The following is a 21337-nucleotide window of genomic DNA, read 5'->3' on the forward strand; positions in this document are numbered from 1 at the left end:
CTGGTCCTGTCAATTCCCCACAGATCTGCTGTCTGTCTAAAAAGTATGAAAACTGTAGCCTCAGTCCCTTCCGTAGGCCTCTTCTCGTTATGGGGCCTCAATGTGCACATAAGAGAATTTTGGTTTTCTCTCCCATTAATCTGCCTCATGTCAAGTTAATTCTTAGTCCAGCTGGAAGACCTTGAGGGTAGGGCAGAATTTTCCCTTCCCTTCAGGGTTCAGTAAGACCCATGGGGGCTCAGGACATGGAGGGGACGAACCATTTCCTCATATCAAGGAATCCTGTAGTTGTAATTATATCCCTCTCTTCAAACTGTCCACCAGAATGTCTACCCACGGCTCTGACTCCTTTTTCAAGGTGGGGAATCCAGGTTTCTGAAACGAGCAGAACTCCCACACGCCCTCCAGCACATTCCACAGAGGCTTTGGGCCCTGGGAAGCTCCTCTCCATATGGACACCTGGGGCCACAGAGGGCAGCCCAGGAGGGGGCTTTGTACCAAGGGCAGCGCCGCCCAGAGCGGGTGAGGAGCCTGTCCCAGGGTCCTTCACCATGACACTAAGAAAAAGGTCCCACTAGACTTGTCTTTGTAGCTCCCGGGACCTTGCACTGACGGAGTCTCACTGTGGCCCCAGGAGGTGACCCATGTTCTGGTTTCTTCCCTCCTGCAGGAGGCGGAGCCGGCTGCGCAGTCAGACTTTGCCAGACACTTCCAGCCTTGTCTGAGTTCATGCACTGAAGCCCCCCTGGGATGCCTCCATGGCCTTGGCCTTTCCCAGGAAGGGGCAGTGAGCTCCGTGGTCCTGAAGCCCTTCAGATTTGGTTGTCATGGTTCCCATTATGGCTGCAACACTCCAGGAGCCCAGGTGGCCCACATCCTTCTGAGCATGCGCCAAGCCCGGCACCTGCATCAAAGACAAGTATAGACGCTTGTGGTCCTTTGCTCTTCTTTGCCCCGCATCCTCCCTCTGCCCCTTTCCCCTGTGAACAGAACTCCTTCTTGGGACGAAAGACTACTTCCCTAAGCTCGCCCCAGGCTTCCCAGGCCAGGCAGTCCTGGAGCTCCATCTCTCCTCCTTCCACATCTATGCAGGGCGGCTCCAGGATTCCCTTGGGCATCCCTGTGAATTTTGCCCATGACTCTGCCCTTCCGTTAATGTCCCCACCTGGACCTTGTCTGATGCAGACAAAGCAGGTACCACTCTGGTACTCGAGACTGTTTTAACTTGAGTGCAAAACCCTTGTGACGGCTGCAGGCCGTGGAATTCAACGATGCTGAATCCCACAGTGAGAAAGTTGTTCCTGTTGGAGGCAAGAATTCCTGTCCCTTCCCAGGCCCTTCTAGCCAGATGAAGAATCCAACTGGAGTTAGGACCAATTACTAAGAAAAAATCTAATTTAACAGCGGATATATGAGGAATCCACACAGACGTGGGAATCCAAAGAGAGGCAAAATGAGGCACCTATGTCATTCTGAACTAATGAGAAGGGGGTAGGGGCATGGGACTACAGAGGAAAGGAATCCAATTTACAGGAAGATGAAAAGTGTAAACGTTTGGCAAACAAATATTGGCCGGGCCACTCAGAAACAATGGGACCAAGATAGGACTTTGATCAAAGCGTCCTTGCAAGTTTCTTTCTGTCCATCACACCTAGTTCACATCGTAAGGTAGTTCTTTTCAGTATCAGCTCTCTTCCTGGAGCAGGCCCTCTGTCTAAATTCTCTTTAAGGGGTTGAGGGAGAAGTAAGGGGGTTTTCCTGAATTGGCTGGGTTTTGATTGCGTTTTAACTCAAAATAGTTTTTATGTCAGAGTGGCCCCTCTCGGAGTAGCCTGCTATCGGCCCTGCATTTCCCTCCTCTGAAACTTCCCTCAAGTTGAGCTGGTTGATTTTTCCATCTTGCTGGACCAGCCTCTTAGTCTCGACAATAGATTCAATCCTTCTATTAAACTCATTTCAGGAGGTGATGATACAGGTGTGCTCTCGAAGCTGGGCCTGTGGTTCAAAGAAGCGGGTACTAAATAAGAGGCATTTTTTTATGGAAACAAAAGGAAAATAATGATCGAATCAAGTTATAAACCATGTTTGAGGGCTGAGGGTAGCCAGTCGAGATTTCTGGATGTCAATCTGCAGGCTTCCTCAGATAGAGGGGGAGCAGGACGGGACAGTCTGGCAGATTTTCCTGGTTTACTGTTCAAATATGTCTGGTGATCCTTTTCAGTGGCCCGCAGAGTGGCAGGCTTGAAGATGGCCTGTACGTGGGCTGCTGCAGTGACTTCTCTGAAGGGTCCATCAGGTCATTTATATTCAATTTGCAGGGCCTCAGGGAAAAGGGCAGCTTTTGTTCTCAAATGATTTTCCAAGTCTGGAACGTGAAAAAAAAAGTTTAAACATATTAGTTCAGAGAATTGTTGCCAGCCCTGGGAGGACACTTCTAGAAATCAGAGTCTAGTTCAGTTTATGATGAACCGTACTAGAATCTACCATCTCCAAAGGCGTGTTACTGAAACGTGTTTTCTCTCTATCAACACCGTCATGTTTACCAAAGATTTTCAAATGACCATTAATTTATTTGCAAAATAAGTCTATTAAAAAAAAAATACTTGGCCTGATTATTTACATGAGTGCAACAAGAATAGAGATGGAGCATCTGGGCCCTTTAAAACCTGCTTTGATGGAACTTTTCATAAGAAATTTCTAGATTGAACTTTTAATAGGCCCTCAAGGCCAGGAGCCAAGCTAAATACTTTTTATCAGAGTTTGCCTGCAGTACCTATAACTTTGGCGAATTCCTCTCTTCTCAAGGTTCCCCAAATATCCCGAGGTTCCTGTACCTATCAAGAAGTGACCTTCTGGAGGGTATGTGCTATGGTGAGTGCAGTGAAATGTGTAAGCCTAATGATTCACAGACCTGTACCCCTGGGACAAATAATATATTATATGTTAATTAAAAAAAATAAATTAAATTTAAAAAGAAGTCACCTTCTTTACTCACCTGGTAAGGCTGCTGGGAACTGTGTAGGCAAGTTATCAGGTTGGTATCTTCAAGAGCTGTTACAGGCCCCATAAAGTCAATCTTAGTTGCTTAAAGCTATGTGGTCATATCTGCGTCTGTGCGTGTCTTTCTCAGACACAACAGTTCAGTCAAAGTTCTGGTAATATAAGCAATGTTTCCAATGTGTCCTGTTGCAAGGAAAACAGATTCTTATTCTTATAAGTTCTTATTCTTATTCTTATAAGTTCTTATTGAACTTATACAAATAAATATATTGCCATAAAAATATAAGAGCACTCACTGAGCTTCTGAATTTTGGAGGGTTCAGGTGGGAGAAAAGAGAGAGGTTTCAGTCCTGCTTACAACAGTCTAATGTATCAAACTGCTCTAAGTCGGTTAACTCAAATAGTTTCCTTAAATCTGGAAAAAGAAAACTTTTTTTTAAAGTGAGGATAGAGTCCTAAAAATGATACCAGTCCTCCTTGGTTCATTAGTTCCATGTATTTACATCTTATTCTGCTTGAATCCAGCTTTTCCACTGGCTCTGGATAATTTTACATAGGTTGGTCTTAAGGTTATTAGAAACCTGTACTCAGCGATTTGTTTCTGGTTTTGTTCTTATGTGTTTCGTGAGCCTCAAAGAAGGCAAAGCACATTGGTGGGGATCTTTTATTTTTAAAAGTACCTGAGTAAAGTATAAATGTCTGTAAATGATACAATGCTTAAAAAGGCCATGAGTAAAGACCTGGTTATTTCTGTGATACACAACACTTCAAGACAATAATATACCAGGACATCAGATCTCTATGGGCTTTGTACAATTTTTGGAACACTCATTTTAATAACATCTTTACCCAAATATTATGTAATGGGATATAGCATCATTTACTTGACAATGCTTTAATTTATGTCATTTTTAACATACCAAGAAAGTCCAATTAGTTTAATTTCTCACAAAATCCTTGAAATGTTCCAGGGCTCTTTGGGAGATGTCAGTTAGATTGCAGTCAAAAGATTTGATTTCGGAATTTTATTTTGGGAAGTTTGTACAACTTTGACCATTTGATCAAGTAGGATCACAGATCAATACATAACAATAGTCTTCCATTTACCAAAGTAATTGTAAATGATGTCAAAGGCATTTACGCCAAAAGTTACATAGTTATGAGCAAAACTTAGTTCTTTTAATAGTAAGACTCAGTTTTCTTAAGTAATTAAAGACCTGATAGACATAGAAAATTATTTTCACAAAATATAGAACCTTTTTTTTTTTTTGGCAGATAAACTTAAAAGTAAAGAAAAACATTTGTAATTTTAATTAACAGTTAATTAATGGTTCAAAAAACCTTTGTTCTTTTAACAAAGAGAAAATAAATTTGCACCAGACTACTTTTAATATTAACATTCATTTCTTACTTAAATTTATCTTAACTTCAGCTAGTACTGACCACACCCTTTCTTTTCCATAAACTTTTGACAACTCTTCTTCTTATATTCAGAATTTGTCCTAAGTTTGTTTTTTCTCCCCCACAAACAATCAGCCTCACATTAGGACAAAAACCATTTTCTATTTTCTTTTTCTTTTTTTTTTTATTTTCTTTTTTCTAAGTAAAATAATCTATCTCCATTCATCATACCTTTTTTTTCTGACAAATTTTGCAACAAAAATAGCTTGAACTTATTTGACTTTTAGGAAACACAACATCAGAAAATTCTCATATTTAATGCTGATAATTCTAAAGACCTATTTTAATTAAACCAACAAACTTAAATTACCTTTAGTAACAAATATTTTCACAGAGCACATGAACTTGCAAAACACTTTGGTTAGTCTTTACCTTTCTGATTTTAGAATGCCCAGTTTTTACAAGTACTTGCCTTCAACTGAATATCATCTTTCACAACTTAATGCTAGTGATACATTGGGGGAAGGGGGGAAAACCTCTCACGTTTCCGACATACATAGCCATCTGCATACAGACAATATAGTAAAGACTTACTAATATTTGTGGAGAGGACCTTAAAGGCACATTTTTCAAATATCTCCCTCTATTTTTTTTTTTTTTCCTGATGACACACTTTTCCCTACAGTTTGCATTCCAAAGAATGGCTTTTAGGTCTTGGAGAAGATGGGGTAGAAAATTTATATCACAAGGGTGCAGGGAGTCTATCTCACGTGTTCTCCAAGGCAGAAACTTGGAGCATATCTGTTATCAGAGGTGTTAGAGTCTGGGCACAGGATCCTCCTAGCAGTTTGCATTTTTAAAAGCCCTCTAAATAAATAAAGTAAACAAATAAGTACTTTATGTCTCTGGGCAGTTGGAAGGAGGAAAGTCCCAAAACCAGAATCAGATCTTGCTCCCACCTGCTGAGCACACCTGGACCAAAACGGGTCACCTGACTTTGGTTTATAAAGCTGCCTATCTCTCTGATCAGGCATCATTCTTCCTCAGACCACCTTGCTCAAGTCCCAGTGGCAGACAAATCCCACTCCTTATCCTCTGGTTCCTGAGACACACCCAACCCTCTACTGCCCCAGGCCCTTTGCACTCACTATTCCCTTTGCTTTCCCCCAGCACCGGGCCTCTGGCTGCCTCCCCTCTCCAGTCTCTCACGTGTTGGTTTAAGTATCACCACTGGAGAGGTATTCCCTGAGCATTCAGTGGAAAATAGCCATGTCCCTAACCCCCTCCGTTCTCATATGACCCTGTGTGAATCCTTGCACTACACCAGGGGCAGCAGGGCTCTCTTGCATCTGCCATGTATCCCTAAGCCAATCATAGACAGTAGGAAATGAAAGGGGTGATTGTGCTTCAATGAAAGGTGGTGGGCTGATTTTGGCACCCAGGCCATTGTCTGCCAACCCCTGACTTACCCCATCTGGCATTTTTCTTATTAGTTTACAGCCTGAATCTTGCTTTTTGTTTACTGTAGTCTCACCCGTGCCTAGAACAACTCTTGGCATATTGTAGACACTGTGACTTTCTTTTAAGTGAGCATTATAAGGTAACTGCATCACTCTTTGACGCCCTGGTGAATCATGGTTTCTACATTCCCTTTGCGCAGTCCATTTTCCCCCTGGTAATTCAGCTTCACTGTCTCATTGCAAAAAGAACTGAACTTTAGGAGGTTGGCAGAGAGGACCATGGGACCCTGAGAGAACCCGGTTAGCACGGGGGTGGGGGGTGGCGAGACTTTCTGCAGAAGCGGGATGCTGTCTGACCCAGCAGCAAAGAACTTGCAACTCTTAATCATGCAAATACAGTTTATTTGTGGTGAAGTTTAAACTCTGGGCAAACGCCCAGCTTTGTCCTATTTTTCCAATCTGTTTCTGGGCATCTTTCTTCACTGTGTTGTCTCAGGCTTAGAAAAATAACTGCCTTAAGATCAGCTTCGGAAACATATAATGAGAAGGACAATCAAACAAAATAAAAATAAACTAACGACCCCCGCCCCCACGCCAGCTATGATACTGAGGTCAGATCAGAGGGGACCCACCTTGATAGTAAACATAGGTGCAGAGGCGAAATCTACCTGCACCCCCTCCCTGCATTCTAACAAACATCCCTCTTTTTCCCAGGGATGTAGAATTTGGCTGGATGAGTAACAGCACAGTTCTTGGGCGGGTGTGGACAGCTGCGCTGGGCCTGTTCGGTGGGGCAGGCCCAGGTACAGTCGGAGGGGTGGCTCCTTGTTGTAAGAAGGTGGCCCCTACAATCCAAGCTGGGCTTGTGGGGCTTCTCCACACCCCAAAGCAGTGTGTGCTGGTTACTGAGCCCGCGGGGGGGGGGGGGCAACAAAACAACACAAAGCCACCAACTCTGGTTTGCAGTGTCTGCTGATTCCTGTGGTGTAAATACTGCCCCAGGGCTGAGTTCAAGCCCCCCAGTGTGAGGGCGCCTAGCACGCACTTGGAAAGAGACCCCTGTGGCGGGCTCTGCGGGACAGGACCAAACGCTCTGACGCTCCAGCAGACCACTGCTCCCAGTCACTTTGTGGGGAACAGGGTCAGGGCAGACCTCGCCCAGCTAAGACCTTCCCTGGGTTCATCCTGCCTCCACAAGCTCTGGCCTTGGCCACCGTCACCCCCCCCACTCTGCCCAGAGGCGCTGGCCTCAAGGTCTCCTCTCCCCAGGGTCAGACCCCTGTGCTAAGGGCACAGAGAGCCTTTCCCTCTGCTCCAGCCAGTGCTCTGCTGCCCCCTGCAGGTCAACAGTATGACTGCGGTTGTATTTCTGGAACAGCAGGTTCCATGGCTTCTCTAACAAATCTTCTTTATTTATTTATCTATCTATCTATTTATTTATTTAACATATAATGTATTATTTTCCCCAGGGGTACAGGTCCGTGAATCATCAGGCTTACACAGTTCACAGTACTCACCATAGCAAACCTTCTTTAAAAATATGTTCTTAGAGGGCGCCTGGCTAGCTCACTGGGTTAAGCCTCTGCCTTCGGCTCCAGTCATGATCTCAGGGAACAGGGATCAAACCCCAAATCTGACTCTCTGCTTAGCTGGGATCCTGCTTCCCCCTCTCTCCCTGCCTGCCTCTCTACCTCCTTGTGATCTTTCTCCCTGTCAAATAAATAAATAGAATCTTTAAAAAAAAAAAAATGTTCCTAGACCTGTCAACTGAGTGGAAGTGAGAACAAGGCAGCGTTTCTGTTGTCAGCCTGGCCCCTGTCCAAAACTATGGAATGGCAAGGCAATTTAAGGCCCCCCGCCCCTGCTGTGCAGGCACAGACTTCTTCCCAGAAATGTGTTCAGGATCCACATGAGGGGGTCTAATAGAGTGTGGCTCCCCCCCCCCCCGGAGTGTCAGGAAATGGGTAGAGGTGGTTTTTTAAATTTCACAATGAATGGGGGGTAGCGGAGGCGATGACATGAGCTGCTTGGGGTCTCATGTTTCACAAGGATGGGAAGTCTCACCCGCCCCAAAGTATGAATTTCACGCTGGTGGTTTCCTCCAGACGACATGAGTTACAATTCCCCACAAATCCATTGTCTTGGCCTTCTCTGCAGGTCCTTCCTGCTCCTTGTGACAAGTTACTGGGGAGTTAGCACCTGGCTCAGGGGCATAGGGTCGGGCAAGGTCAGAATGCAAACATCCAGCTCCCAGCCCGTTCCATCTTGGACAGAGAGCCAGCTAGTTCCAGGAAATTCTCAGCGCTCTATTCATAATAACCGCTGCTTGCTTTTTCTGTGCCTGCCACTTTGCTGCTTCTTTCCATTTGGTTTTCTCTGATCCGCTCAAGTGCCTGTGCAGTGAGGGCCCCCGTGTCTGCCTTGCAGATGAAGAAGCCCAGGTTCCAGGAGGCCCAGTGACTGACCACACAGCTGGTGGCGGGCAGATTCAGGACGTAAACCTCGTCCTTGACGCCAAAGGTTGAACTTTCCACGACGCTGGCAGGCCTTTCTTTTGGGAGCCTGAAGAGTGTCTCCTTGAGTTGTATTTGGCAAACTGTAAAGTGCTGGGCAAATGGGGGGCATTTGGTTGCTGGTGGTTTTCTTGTCACTGCAGAGGCTCCGTGATGAACAGGAACATTTGTCACTGAAGGTTCTCTGTCTATGTACCAAGTGGATCCCGGGTCTCCGAAAGAAGTTGTGGCCGGAAGTCAGACCACTTTAGTCAAGGTTCAGATTTCTTCCAACAAGACGGTGGTCCCCAAATGTGGCTACACGTCGGAATCACGGGGAGAGCTTACAACCTCAGTGTCTAGGTCGCACCCAGACTGAGGGAAGCAGAGGGGTGTGGGTCCAGAAAGGGGTGGGCATGTGCTCCCCATCAGAGTTCTTAAACACCCCAGGGTTCCTATGTGCAGGGAGGTTTGGGAACCACTACCCTGAGGCCTTTTCTCATCATGTCAGCAAGGATCTAGGCTGTTTGGCACGAATCCTTGGTTGGGGTATGGTGACTGACAAGATCCCTAATTCACCCCAAAGCAAACTAGAAGCCCTACCCTGCCCCCTGGAGACATCTGGGCGCCCTAAGGAAGAGCAAGAGCCAGAGCGAAAGATGGGCAGGCTAGGAGGGCCTCCTGGGGGAGACAGGGTTGAAGGAGGGGACAAGCTCCTTGGATTGACTGTGGGCTCTGAGGAAGGAGGTGTGGTTATGGACACAGCAGCTCTGTCAGTGTACAGAGGATTTGCTGTGCCTGGGGGGCCGTGCTCTGCTCCCCCCCAAGGCCACAGCCCTGGTCCCCCCCCCAAGCCCCGCCATAAGGGCCAGGCCTGTTTCCTTTCCCCGGGAGAGAGGTCCCCGTGGGCACACAGAGATCACTCAGACAGCAAGCAGTGGATTTGCCTTAGACGCCTAGCCCTTGGTGCTGTTGGCTCCTGAAGGTGCAGGGGGAGAAGGGCCGAGCCACCGGGCAGGACGCAGGAGCGGGGGCACGTGTGGATCCCGGCTGCTCCGTGTGCAGCCGCTTGGGGCCCCTGGGTCTTCCCCACGCGGCTCGTCTGACAGCCAACCCAGACTCGCTCTGCGGCCAGCGGAGGGTCTGGCTGTATCCTTGTGGGGCTGCAGCAGGAAGGACATACCCAGAGCAGAGAGGGAGCAGGTGTCCAGGAGGAGCCTGCAGGGGAGGCGACCTGCGGTCCCCAGAGAGGAGCCCCAGGGCGCTCTGTCTCTGCTCAGCATGCCCAGGGGGCTGCTCCAGCCGGCCTGCCGCTCCCCACCACTAGGGGTCAGCAGTTAGCAACGATGAACGGTTTCCCTCTAAGACTTGGCTTCCCCGCGAGATGGTTGTTTTCAGGGTGCCACACGCGAGTCTCTTCTCATCCTCCGTCTCACGGTGACAACTCGGGCGGTGTGGGAAGACCTGTCATGCGCAGTCTGGTCCGCTCTCGGCGAGCAGGAGCCCACGGTCACTAGGGAAGTCTCTTCCTGACCATGGTCGCTCTGACAGGCTTCACGGCAAAGCGGACAAGCTCGTGCTTCTGCGCCTCGCAGCCTCTGTCAGGCTGGACCAACAGTCTGCAAGGAAATACACCGAAAAGCGGACTACGCTGTTCTGTCTTACATTCCTGTTTGCAAGTGTCCCACTTTCATAATCCGAGAAACAAGTACATTCGAGAATAAGCGTTCCCGCTCTCCTTCCCCTGGGATATTCCCGTGTCCATGTCTCGGTCTGTGAGTGTGACCAGCCAGCCAGGACCTTCTGCCGGCACCCCCTGTCCTCCGCCTGCGCTCCGGCAAGCAGGGGTGGAGCGGGCTGAGTATCTTACCTGCACCAGCTTGAGCGCTGTGTAGACGCCCCAGGTGCCTGGAGGAGAGGCCGTGGGGTCACGTCTCACCTGCGTCCATCCCAAGCCCTGTGCTCCTGGAGCCGGGCTCTCCTCCTGCACCAGTGATCCTTGACACCAAGCCTGACCATTCTAGTAACACCGTTTGGCACGGCCTGGGTTGGACTCGTGCCCAGACGGCTTGGATTTTGAGATCAGTGAACTCTGTACTAAGCAAATCATGGGGCCTCAACCTACAACCTTCCTGCCTTTTGCTGCAGGAGTGCACGCACCTCAGGTGGAGGAGAGTGGGGTGCCGGGAAGGAGTTCCCCAGCCAGGACTGAGAAACTAACATCTGAGGGCACATGGCTGATGCAGACAAATGTCCTAACCTATTAGAGAGACTCTGACTTGAATGTTTCTTAACCCTAATCCTTGCTAGCATCTGAGAAGGACTGGAAGTTAAGGTGATGCCCCTGGATCATAGGACAAGCCTAAGGAGAACGTATAAACCTCAGTTCCCCAGAGTGCATCAACCCTCCGCCACTTCCGTCCATTTTCTGTGAGCTAATCAGCCTTTTTCATACTCAACCATGACTATAACCCAGACTTTGGGCACAATTACTCTCCACATTCCTGAGGACTGTCATTCCTTTATGCTTCTTAAAATAATTGTGACTAGGAGCCCCCCCAAAGCAAGCTCTAGTCTCTTTCATTCATGAGCTTCTCCTTCACTCCAGGGCTGTGCAGGGGTCCTGGGGTTTTATAACAATTTGTGTTTTTGCAGCCCCTTAGTCACCCCAGGGTGTGGGATCTCCCCCCTCCTTGTCAATGGTTGTGCTTGTGGAGCCTCCAGAGCCTCAAGAGCCTTCCCCCCGCCCCCAGACCAGCCTCACAAAGCTTGAGTGAGAGCAGGCTATGGCCCTCAGCCTTTGAGGAACCCCTGCTCCTCTCCCAGTGTCGGGGAGACCCTTCTCCCCTCTTCCTCCCACTCCTCCAGGCAATGGACTAGTGGGAGGAATTCTCTCTTCCTGAGATTAGGAAATCTTTTTTTTTTTTCCTTCACAGTTTGGCTTTCAGGGTCTTTGAGGACTCAGGAATTCTAACCGGGTTGTCAAGTGCTGAGCAGTGACTCTTACTTCTCTTTGCATTCCTACTGTTGAAATCCTGATGGTCCATGAGACAAAGATGTCCCTGGCTAAGGAGGGGACAAGTCCCTAGAAATGGAGCACTAACAGGAGAGGAACTCAGACATATTCAGAAAGTATCACTCCCCTTGCCTCACACACGGCATAGGTCTGCAGGCGGCTATAGGGCCCCCTTAGCCATCTAAATACAGTCTCCCCACAGCCCTGCCAACTGCGCACCAACCTGCTCTAGAGGAAATAACTCAGGAGTGGGGCATCTTCTGCCTGGGGTAGTGGTTCCTGCACGGAGAAGAGATAAGGAATCCCCAGTCTCCCCAGAAATCAGTGCACAGTCACAGAACACAGGAAGAACTTTCCAGAAATGTTAAAGTGGACACAGTGGCAGAGGATTGGCAATGGTGCCTGGGGTAATGACCTGGGACCCAGGAAGGAGTGTGTTCCCTTGGTTGCTGTCCCCAGGACGGAAGCATGAAACATTAGCTGTTGTCCTCTGCAGTTCTTTTTAACGATCTTTGCTATGGCCAGGCTTCCATCCCAGGTCTGCTCCTGCCCTATGTGCTGCCTTGTCTGGAGTAACGACTCCTGAGATCAAACCCTGGCCCCCTGCTCCCCAGCTGGGGAAGCTGCCAGGCCCCTCGAAGCTTCGGTTCATTCATCTGGAACATGGGAGAAGGGCGGTTATGGTGCACAAAGGCCACCACCCAAAGCAGAGTGTTTGTGACTATGTCCCAGCTGTCCACTGGCTTCCAGAGCCCACAAGGAGGTGGAAGGGAGGTTGGCTGCATGTTTTTTCCATTTTACTTATCTATACTTCCTAAAGTTTTCATAATGATCACTTGTTTTGTTTTAAAAAAAAAATAAGAAAAGGAACAGAAGAAGCTGCTGGAAGGCCAGTGACCATCATCCTCTGAGATCCTTGACCGCAGCTACTACTAAGTCGTTCAGGAAAACTCCAAGGGGAGGAGGCAAGTCAGGGCAATGGTGCATGATTGATTGTCCCATCCCCAGGAGCACAACACGGGAAAGTGTGACCCTGCTGCTCATGAGCCAGGTAACTGGTTTGGTTCCTTGTTCCTCTGGTAGTGAAACATTCACACTCTTCACCTTTACAACAAACCACTGCATTCCCTTTAGATTCTGGATAGGCCCAGGACATAGAGACTGAAGTTTTAAGATAATCATTTAAGTCATGTTTTCTGGCAAGTCCGATATGCCAGGACCATTTGGAGAGTAAAGCCACTGGAAGTCTCCAAAGTGGCTTTTGGCTTGGTTTTCTGAGAACGTGCAAGAGAAGAGCTTCCCAGACGGAGCACGGATTAGCAGAGTTCACTGAGGCAGGACCTGGACACAGCATTGCCTTCTGCCAACAGTCTGCCCCCACACGACCCATTTCAGTGCATCATGTGCATTTGGGAGCTCAGCGGGCAGGGAAAGCCAGGGGCGAAGCCATGCTGATGGAAGCTTGTTTGGTTGAAAGACTCCAAGGTCACCTTAGTTCTTGACTCTCCATCGGACTTTGAGCACAGAGCACCCATGAGGCTCCACCTGAGAGCTGTGGTCTCGTGTTCTTAATCCGCTGTCCATCTCTGCTGGTCCTGTGACCTCACGTGCTTAGCTGTCCCCAGACCTCAAGGCCTTGTCACATGTTCCATTATTTTTCTGTGTTGTCTGATAATTCTATAATCTTCAGTCATTGATCTAAAGTATGACCCCAGCTAGGGTGTCCTGATGGTTTAAGGGCCCTCATAAATTCCAGAACATCTTTAGGAATAACCGTAGTAGCCACATGCAAGGGACTGTGTGCTCACCAAGGTATAAGGTAATCCTCTACGACCCTCACCATCCCCTCAGAAGTAGGCATTTTTAATCTCCTTTGACAGAGGAAATAAATGGAGTCTCTGGGAGGTGAAGGGTCTTGCCCACGGGCATACGGCTGTTAAGAAGCAGAATCAAGATTTGAACCCAGAATTGTTTAATTCCTCCATCAGTGGCCTGAATTACTACATATTTATTCATTTGATTATTGTCTACCTTTGCCTGGAACCATTGCATCCACCAATCATGTAGCATATAACAAGTCTTACATAAATATTTGTTGAATGAATGAATGCTACCTCCCATCCACACATAAGGAACAGGGCAGAATGGTGGAATGTCATTGTTTTGTTTTGTAGTTTATGGAAATATCAGAATTGCCTCTGGCTCCAGTCAACTCTGTGGTTCCCTGGAGGAGAAGTGTGAATTCCTCCTTGCATTCCAGAAACACTTCATGCTGAGACTTTTATAAGATTCCATTATTATTATTTTTTTTAATATTTTACATGCTAAATCAGTCAGCCTTAGATGTTCTAAAGCTGGGAAGACTAAATTAAAAAAAAAAAATACTTTATTTATTTGACAGACCGAAATCACAAGTAGGTGGAGAGGCAGGCAGAGAGAGAGGCCGAAGCGGGGCTTGATCCCAGGACCCTGGGATTATGACCTGAGCCGAAGGCAGAAGCTTTAACCCACTGAGCCACCCAGGCACCCCTGGGAAAACTAAATGAAGAAGAAAACACAAACAAAACATTTTTCCTTAGGAGAAAATAACTCTCACCTCATAAAGGAAATTTCTTGGGCAAAATATGTCTGAAAAATATGGCTAGGACTATTTCTCCTGCAGAAAATTAATATCAGTTTTTATTTTTAGTAACATAACGCGATTTCTTTCTGACCCATCTCAACAACCCTCCATACATCAGCCTGTGTCCTCTTTGATTTGATCCTTTCTTCTAAGTTGGGGCAGGTTTCCTGGAGAACGCCCCTTCCTCCTGCCTTCCTCCGATCCCCCACCTAGCACTTCTCTTTCCCCTGTCCATCGACACATTTTCGGAGCTGACACTCTGGCCATAATGACCAGATAGACACGTCTTTTATGTATGCATGTATATTAATTATAATTTTACAGAGAGAAAAACAATTTTGGCATGAGAAATGTTCCCATATGTTTACTATATGGGAGAGTCCATGTGCCATTTTGTTTTAGTTGTGGTACACGTTTAATGGTCTATGTTACACATGGATGAGTCTTAATAAACACATTTACTTGTATGAACAAAATCAAACTCAGATGGCAGAACGTCCAAGCCAACCAGCACTATCCATTGAGCTGCTCTTCCAGTCCATGTCCACCCTCCACACCTTCTGAGGCAAGCACTGCTGTATTCTTTCACCACAGATCTCTGGAGCATGTTTAGTCATTCCCATCAGTGGAATCACACTGAAGGCACTCCTGTGTGTGTCTTGCTCTCACACTCAACATAACGTCAATGACATTCACCCACAGTGTTGCCCTTGCCAGCAGTTCCCTCTCCTCGTGGCTGGATGGTTCTGCAGGGCACGGTGTCCACACTCATCCAGACATTCTCCTGTTGATGGTCATTGGGATTCTTTCCTCCTTTCGGTGCTTACAAAAAAGCTGCTATTAATATTCTAGAGTAATCTGTCCTGTGGAAACTGGCTTTTATTTCTCTTGAGGAAATACCCAGGAGTGAATTGCTCAGTCATGAGGGACACCTATGATTTAATTTTCTAAGAAACAGCCAGTGTTCCAAAGCGGATGTACCGTTTTTAACTCCCCCTCAGCAACATAAGATTTCCAGTATCTCTGTATCCTCACCATCTGATCTTGTCAGTCCTTTCAATGTTAGGTATCTTAGTAGGTAGAATGAGGGCTCTCAGTGTGATTTTAGTCAGTATTTCTTTAATGACTAATGGTACTGGGTAACTTGTCCTGTGTTTAGTGGCCATTTTTGAGAAATATCTGTTCAAAAGAGGACACATTTTAACCTTTGATTCACAATTCAGAAAATAATCGCCTGTTAATTTTAGGACAGGTTTCTGTTAAGTGAGGGGAATTTAAAACTATGCCAGAGAGCATGGTTCTTTCAGAAAAGTTGGTTGCTAATAATTCTAGCTAAAGATTAGTCCAACTTAGCCTTCTTTTCAAGGCTTCAATAATCCTCAGCGTAGTTGCAGAATTCTTGGCCATGATTGCATAATGCCCTACATGTTTCTATTTAACAGCCTGGTCACTAAACTCCTTTCTTGTCAAAGGGACCTCCTGGTTGACATGTCAGCTCAGCTGTCCACTTCTCAGTTCTGAGACAATTTGGGGTGATCCTGAAGACCTCGTAACCAGTGGAGCACAGTCCGAAGTCCAAAAACCTAAATATACAGGTTTCCCTCTATGGGAGACATTCAGCCCTGACACCTCTGGCAATCTGATGATGCCCACAGACCCCGTCTCTTGATAATGCTGTTAAATGTTTGCAATACATGAAATTACAAGGTGATTGGATATTGAAATACACTTACCGAAATACAAATATATTGGTGACATGATAATATGTGTGTCTGCAGTGGTGGATCTTCGAATGCTATAATTTTGAAATAGTGACAAGCGTAAGCGATTTCCTAAGATACATGGACCACCTGTAATGTGATACGAAACAACTGATTTCTCATGATGGCAAAGTCATGAGTACTGCTAATATCCTGTCTGTTAGTGACAGACATACTTGAAAGGAATGCAAATTTTTGATTAAAATTTAGAAAAAAAAAGAAAGATGTTCTTTTCCCTTTTATAGAGTCTTAGCCTGTGCCGTGAATAGTGTACCACCCACAATTCAGTATGAAAGTTCTAATTGTCAGTGTAACTGTGTTTGGATATGGAGCATTTAAGAGGTAATTAATGTTAAATGAGAACATCGTGGGGTAGGAGAGGGCCTAATCTAATAAGACTAGTGGCATTATAAGAAGATATAGAGAAACTGATCTCTGTCTCTCCCCATGCACACAAGGAAAGTCCACTTTTAAGATACGACAGGCAGGTGGCCATGTGCAAGCCAGAAAGGGGTTTCACCAGAAACCTAATCAACAATCACATTGATCTTGAACTCCCAGCCTCCAGAATGGGAGAGATAAATTTCCGTTCTTTAAGTCCCCCAGTCTATGGTATTTTGTTAAGGCAGTCCACGTGGACAAAGACAGGACCCCAACCTCCCCTGCTTGCTAAAGCTAAACTCAATTTTCAACAGACCCCTAGAGGTGAGGTTCAAAGAGAGACCCACATGGAAGTACACTACATTCCAAAGCAACTATTTGAGTTTTCTAACTTATACAAACAACTCTGGGGAACATGCATGAGAATGGATATTAACCTATGAGACAGTGGGAAGGAGAACATGAACTTGGATTAGAACGGATTGGTAGGGGGCATCTGGGTGGCTCAGTGGGTTACAGCCTTTGCCTTCGGCTCAAGTCATGATCCCGGGGTCCTGGAATTGAGCCCCGCATCGGGCTCTCTGCTTGTCAGGGAGCCTGCTTCCCCTCCCCTCTCTCTGCCTGCCTCTCTGCCTACTTGTGATCTCTGTCTGTCAAATAAATAAAAATAAATTTTAAAATATATTAAAAAAAAAAAAAGAATGGATTGGTAGATATGCGCTTCCTAAGAAGAGGTTCTGCATTTAATGCTGCATCCTGGGGACTCAGAAAGGGTCTAATGGTGTGGTTGGTTGGTCATGAAACATGGACCAAATGGTGGCCCACAGAGAGCCAGCTGGAAATGCCAGGCATTCCCTGGTTCAATGTAGAGGAAGGGATTTACAGGCAGGGGCAACTGGAATGTTAGATTGGACTTGTCATTGCAACCTGTCATTGTCTCACCCACACTGGGAGGACGCAGAAGACATACTTTGGACCACTCTGTGAGAAATGAGCTTGTGAGGGGCCAAGTCTGCACTCAACAGCCCTAGGCAGGGCGGGCACGCTCACTGTAATGTCAGCAGAGCCAAAGCACCAGTCAGAAGCGTCTGACTCATGAAGACCTGTGGCGCTGGCTGGTTGGTCACGGTGTTCCCGGATGTGAAATAAATAGGAAGCCTGCTAAATGTTAACTGAGCACGGAAGTTCAGGTAGAATGAAGAAAAGTCTAACCTGAGCCATGAAAGAGAATCGCATCCTTTCATCAGTTCCCAGACTTCAGTAAGTTTATAGACCCAGGACCCTTGAATGAAGGAGAGTCCAGTTCCCCTTGAGGAAGGATCCTGGTAACCAGCAAAGACTATTCCTGTTATTCTTTCTTCAGCCTTTCCTAAAGGAACCTTTGATTTTGATCAGGGTAACCACATTGGAAATAATCAGACACTCGCTCCTAATCAACACTGATTCCAAGAGACCCAAAATGTCACTGTCGTCCACTAGAGTGTAGGCTTACGGAAACCAAGTCATTGATGGAGTTTTAGCACAAATCCATATTCCAGTGGACCCAGTGAGTCCCCAACCCCATCCTGTTCTGGAATGCATAATTGGAATAGATAAACTGAGCCCTGTGTTTGGCAGAATCCTCGTATTGCTTCCCTGACCTATGAAGTGAGGGATATTACAGTGGGAAAGTGACGCAGAAGCCACTAGCACTGTCTCTCCCCAGCAAAGTTGTAATCCAGAAGCGATGTCACATTCCTGGAGAAGGTGCTGATATTGATGGTGCCACCATCAAGGCCTTGAAAGACACAGGAGTGGTGACGGTCTCCGCATCCCCACTCACTTCTCCCATTTGGGCTGTGCAGAAGACAGACTGACCCTGTAGACTAACAGTGGATCATTATATGCTTAAGCAGGTGGTCACTTCAATCAGTGTTGAACCAGATGTGGTTGTCGTGCTTAAAGAAATTAACACACCCCGGTACGGGTGTATACCTTTGGTCTCTGCAAATGCCTCTTTCTCCATGTCTGCCATGAGACCAACCAGAAGCAGCTTTCAGCTGGCAAGACCATCACATCCATACCTAAGATAGGGTCCATGGAATGGTCAGAAACTCTCCATAACCTGAAGAATGTGGCCCAGTTTTCTGTTTTATTAAAGAAAATGCCAATAAAGCCAAAAGTCTATTCCTCAGCTGGCAAGGCCAGCAGCACACTTTCTTTGGTGTATGTCAGCCCTATGTCATAATTTAGTTCACAGGGACCATGACTGCCCCTCCCTCCCAGAAGATATTACAGTGGTTTACAATATTGATGAATTTATGCTGATTGGATCTAGTGAGCAAGAACTAACAATGACTCTAGACTTGTTGGCAAGACATTTTTGTGTTAGAGGGTGAGAAATAAATCAGACAAAAATTCAAGGGCCTTTTATTTCTAAGAAACTTCTAGGGACCCAAAGGTATGGGGTTGGTCAATAGATCATTTCTAAGGAGAAGGATATGGTATCGTATCTGCACCACTTCACCCCCCAAACCAAAAAAGAGGCACAAGGTCTCCTTTGGGTTTTGGCATCTTTGGATTTTGGAAACAACATAGTCCTCCTGTGAATGTCATGCCCCACCTATTTCCCGAGGAACAAAAAATAAGGCTGGTTTTGGATGAGGTTCAGAAACATGAGGAGCTCTGCTGCAGGTGCAATAGCTGTGTGACTCCTCTGCCACTCAGGTCTCATTCAGTGGTGCTCGAAGGGTAGTGGCAGGTTGGAGCCTTTGGCAGGTCCCTGTAGAGGAGTCACAGCACAGACACTGAGGATTTCGGGGGAAAACTCTATACTTCCTTTGAGAAAGAGGTCTCTGCCTGCTCCTGAGCCTTTGTAGAGACTGAACAGTTAACCCCAGGCCATCAGGTTACAGTGTGACTTGGGGAGCCCATCATGCATGGATGTTATCTGATGCACCAAGCCATAAAGTTGGACATGCACAGCAGCACTCCTCCATCAGATGGAAGTGGTATGTGTGCAATTAGTCCTACACAGGCCCTGAAGGTGTGAGTAATTTACCGTAAGGAGCAGCCCAAATGTCATGGCTCCCAGCCTTGCCTTATCTCGCCCAGCCTGCTCCTATGGCCTCACTGGGAGTTCTCTACAGTCTATTGACAAAGAAAGATAAGATACAAGCCTGGTTTACAGATGGCTCTGCACAACGAACAGGGCTCTCCTGAAAGTGGACAACTACACTACTTCAGTCCTATCTGGGACATCTCTAAGAGACAGTGGAGAAGGGAGAGTCTCCCCAGGGGGAGAACTTCTAGTTGCACAGCTGGTGGTTCACTTTGCTGGAGATATGGCCGAACATGGTATTATATTCTGATTCACGAGCTGTGTCCCATTGTTTGGCAAGATGACTAAAGACTTAGGTGGACCGTGACTGGATTTCTGGCCCAGGGAAATCTGGGGGGAAATATGTGAAAAAAACCTTTCTGAATGGGTAGAAGTTTTGAAGATATTTGTGTACTGTGTGAATGCTCGCCAAGGGGAGAGCTCAACAGAGGAGGATTTTAGTAATCAAGTGGGTAGAATGATCCATTTTGTGCATAGCCATCAGCCTCTATGCCCAGCCACCCCTCCCATGGCCTGATGGGTTCGTGGACCAAGTGGCCATGGTGGCAAGGATGGAGGTTATGCATGGGCTCAGAAACACAGACTTCTATTCACAAGGGTACCCTGGTATTGGCCACTGTTTAGTGCCCCATCTGCCGGCATCAAAGATCATCAATGCGCCCCAACACCGTTCTCCAGAGAGATAAGCAGGCTACCTGGTGCAGGTTGATTACATTGGACGACTTCCATAGTGGAAGGGGAAACCTTTTGCTTTTCCTGAAATGGACAGTCTGGGTACAGACCTGCCTTCCCTGCATACAATGCTTTTGCCAAAACTACCATCCATGCACTACAGAATGCTTTGTCTATTGTGGAATCCTTGCTATGTTCAAGGACTTTCACTTTACAGCCAATGAAGGGCAACAATTGTCCCATGCTCATGGAATTCACTGGTCCTATTACGTTCCCTAACATGCAAAACAGCTGACTTGATAGAATGGTGGAATGGACTTTGAAGACCCGAGTAACAGCACCAGCGTGGTGGCAGTATCTTGCAGGACTGACGCAAGGCTCTCTAGGAGGCTGTATGTGGACTGAACTAGCATTCAGTATGGTGCGATTTCTCCAATAAACCAAAATTCAAAGGTTCCAGAATTCAGTGGTGGACACGGGAGTGTCACTATTCACTACTACCCCTAGTGGTCCACTGATAAAATTTATGCTACCTGTTCTTATCACCTTATTCTCTTCTGCCTTGGATGTCCTAGTTGCACAAGGAGAAATGCTTCCACCAGAATATACACAACAATTCCATTGACTTGGAAGTTAAGACTTCTGCCTAGCCATGTACATTCTTCACACTTTTGAGTCAACAGGAAAAGAAGGGAGTTATGGAGCTGGCTGTGGTGACTGATCCTTCCTACCAAGAAGAAATGGGCTGCTACTCCACAATGAAGGTAAAGGAGAGTATGTTTGGAATATAAGAGATACCTTAGGGTATCTGGGATTAAGCTCAACGGAAAATTACAGCGACCCACTCCAGCAGACTGGTAATGGCCCAAGAACCTGAAGAGATGAAATTTTGGGTCACCACACCTGGTAAAGAATCATGACCAGCTGAGGTGTTTGCTGAGGTCCATGAGGATGCAGAATCGTCCATCTACAGTCCTAGGGAAGGGGATGGAACCTGTGGAAGGAAGCAGTTGTAAATACCAGATATGTCAGACCACATAACCAGTTCCAGAAATAAGGGTTGCCATTATTATGAGCATTTCCTTCCTATTCTGTCATGAATACGTATGTGTTTGTGTGCAAGATATCTTTGTCTTTTTCCCTCTCTTATTTCTTTACTGTGTAACATAAGATGTACTAACTTTGTGTCATAGTATTTAGGTATTATGGAATTTACGACATAGTATTGTAGTTATGGGGTATAAAGAAAAGGAATAAAGACCACTCAAGATCCTTATTTCTTCTTTGGGTCAAGGCCTTTGTGCATTCTTGGTTGTGTCAGCTTAGTTGGATCATGTTAGGCAGAATTCTGACCTTGTTACTGTCTTTAATTGGAAATCATGGTTTGAGAGGATGTGTACCTATGCCAAGTGGACAAGGACTTGAGTTGTGA

At 46.5% G+C, this 21337-nt stretch overlaps 1 long non-coding RNA gene across 1 annotated transcript; it reads right to left on the reverse strand.

The window, feature by feature from the left end:
• Window positions 1-1959: 1959 nt before the first annotated feature.
• On the reverse strand, window positions 1960-9725 carry LOC309846199. The gene is made up of 3 exons (XR_014301782.1): window positions 9301-9725; window positions 2996-3183; window positions 1960-2365 (listed from the first exon to the last, which is right to left on the reverse strand). It is a non-coding gene; the product is annotated as an uncharacterized lncRNA (long non-coding RNA).
• Between the last annotated feature and the right edge of the window lie 11612 nt (window positions 9726-21337).

Source organism: Mustela nivalis (assembly GCF_964662115.1).
Source record: "Mustela nivalis genome assembly, chromosome: 13".
Taxonomy (NCBI): Eukaryota; Metazoa; Chordata; class Mammalia; order Carnivora; family Mustelidae; genus Mustela; species Mustela nivalis.